This window comes from Conger conger, chromosome 8 (genome assembly GCF_963514075.1).
Source record: "Conger conger chromosome 8, fConCon1.1, whole genome shotgun sequence".
Lineage (NCBI taxonomy): Eukaryota > Metazoa > Chordata > Actinopteri > Anguilliformes > Congridae > Conger > Conger conger.
The window spans coordinates 29298720-29301100 of NC_083767.1; positions in this window are offsets into that span (position 1 = coordinate 29298720).

Here is a 2381-nt window from a genome sequence, read left to right on the forward strand (position 1 = left end):
GTGAAGGTATTTTCATCCCTATCTTTGAGAAATTACAAGACATTTTGTACATAGTTAACATTATGTATCATACAGTTGTCATGTGTAGTACTTGGTAACTTGTCCTTTGCAAGCAATGTGTAATTGCTGTCTGACAACTGTATAGCAATTAAAGGGCTTGCAATTATACAGATGAATGATTCTGTCTCACTCATGCTACCCTCCAAATTCAAATGCCATTACTTTCCAGTAATTAATGCTCTGAAAAAGAAACTATCACATTCAATATATGACAATGTAAAGACTAGATAGATAGTCCTGGAACAGTATTGGAACAGCAAGGTCAATTCCTTAGTTTTTTCTATACACTGAAGACAATTGAGTTTGAGGTCGAAATGTGTACATGAGATGACAGATCTGACTTTCAGCTTTTATTTCCTGGTATTTTTATCTTGATTTTATCTTGAACTTAGAACATATCAACTTCTGTATCAGACTACCCAATTTTTAGGTGAGCAAAAGTACATGTGAACATGTGATTGAGAGGTGTTGATGTTGCCCAGATGTGTCCTGTTAGATTCATTGGTTAAACAATAAATAGTTTGGAATGTCTGCTCTTGGTTTTAATCTTGGGTTTAGCCTGTGAAGACTGCATTTGTTAGATATGATAAACTAACATGAAGATTTTGAAGCTCAGAAAAGATTTGGAATAGCTTGTACAATGAAAGAAACCGCTGCCGTACTGAGCAATTGAACAGGTCGACCAAGAAAAACAAAAGCAGTTGAATATTCTGAGAGCTGTGAAGAAAAATCCCAAAACATCAGTAAGGGACATCACAAACAATCACAACAGCGAGGGGTGAAATCTCAATGAACTGTTCGAAAAAAACAGAGCAGCAATATAAAGGCTATACCACAAGATGCAAACCACTCACCAGTAGTAAGAATCGGAAGGCGATATTGCAATTTGCAAAGAAGTACATAGATGAGCCACAAACGTTTTATGGACTGATGAGACTAACTAAGATTAAACTCTACCAAAGCCTCTACCATATCGCTCAGGCTAGTTAGGTTACGTGATACTGGTATGCTAACGTTATGTATTTTCGTGGGAGTGTCATGTGATCGCCTGGATGGGTGGCAGCCCATATACCAGTCTCTGCGTTCAAGGGTGGAGTTTGAACACAGGACGTGTTTGCCAAACACTGGAACAAGTTTTGCCCTATATTTAGGAAACAGCTACACTGGTGGTGATTTTAAAAATGCATTGCATTAAATGCAAGTAAAGCATTTAATCCAAATAATCTCAACTGAAACAAGTATGACACTGCTCCTTTCATGTACAGATACTCAGGAAGGGTTTTTTTTACCATTTTGGTTAGATCTTAGAGAAATGGTTTAACTTTTTATACATAGTGAGCTGCATCATGTTTTTCGGTACTCCACAATTTTATATTTGAGATCAATTTCTTTTCTTTTTCTTCTGATTTTTTTCCCCCTTTTCTCCCAATTTGGTAGCCAACTGTAAAACAAAGTTACAGAAGCTCAAAACTGAAAATACTTTCTGTTTTTGACCATATCCAGATTATTGTAGCTGTAGATGGTGCACTTAGAAACACTGTGGGGCCAAGTCACAACACTGGACAAATCCCTTTTCAAATTTGAGGACAATATCACCAAGAATAAGCATTCTGCATTGTTTTTCTAATCAATGTCTTGGCAGTTTTCCAAAAAGGACATTTGGAGACTCCAAAAGGACACATGGGAACTAAGGTCTACTACACGTTCCCTAGGGAGAGAGGAAGCATTCAACCGCCTCTACATTTTACATTTACATTTTAGTCATTTGCAAGTGCATAGGTTCTACCATAAGTCAGAGCATCACATCCAGAAACTAGCAAAATACACAGGAAATGCTGTTCTAAACATAGTTGTCATCAGAAGTATTTTTTATTTTTTTTATTTTTTTTGGGGGGGGGGGGGGGGGGGGTTAGACAAGGATAGGGATATCAGAAAGGAGGGGCAGGGGAAATCAGGAGGGAGGACTAAGGTAGAGTTTGAAAAGGTGGGTTTTGAGTCTGCGTCGAAATAGGGGGAGGGATTCTGCTGTTCTGACAGTGGTAGGCAGCCTCTAGCAAAAGCACTGCTGGCATCTTTTTTCAGACATTAATGTCAGGCACAAATTGACATCTTCAGAGAAAAAATTCTATAATATTCAGACATTTGTCTGACATGGATTTATTGACTTTTTTTAGTCTTTATAGTCTCTCCTCTTACATTACTTAGTAACCTTACAGTGATACTATTGTCTGATTATTGGAGGACTTTGCCAAGAATGACAACGTGTTAAAATCTTGCGCTATTTTGCCAATCTACTTTTCTTGGGTACAGGTATATACTCA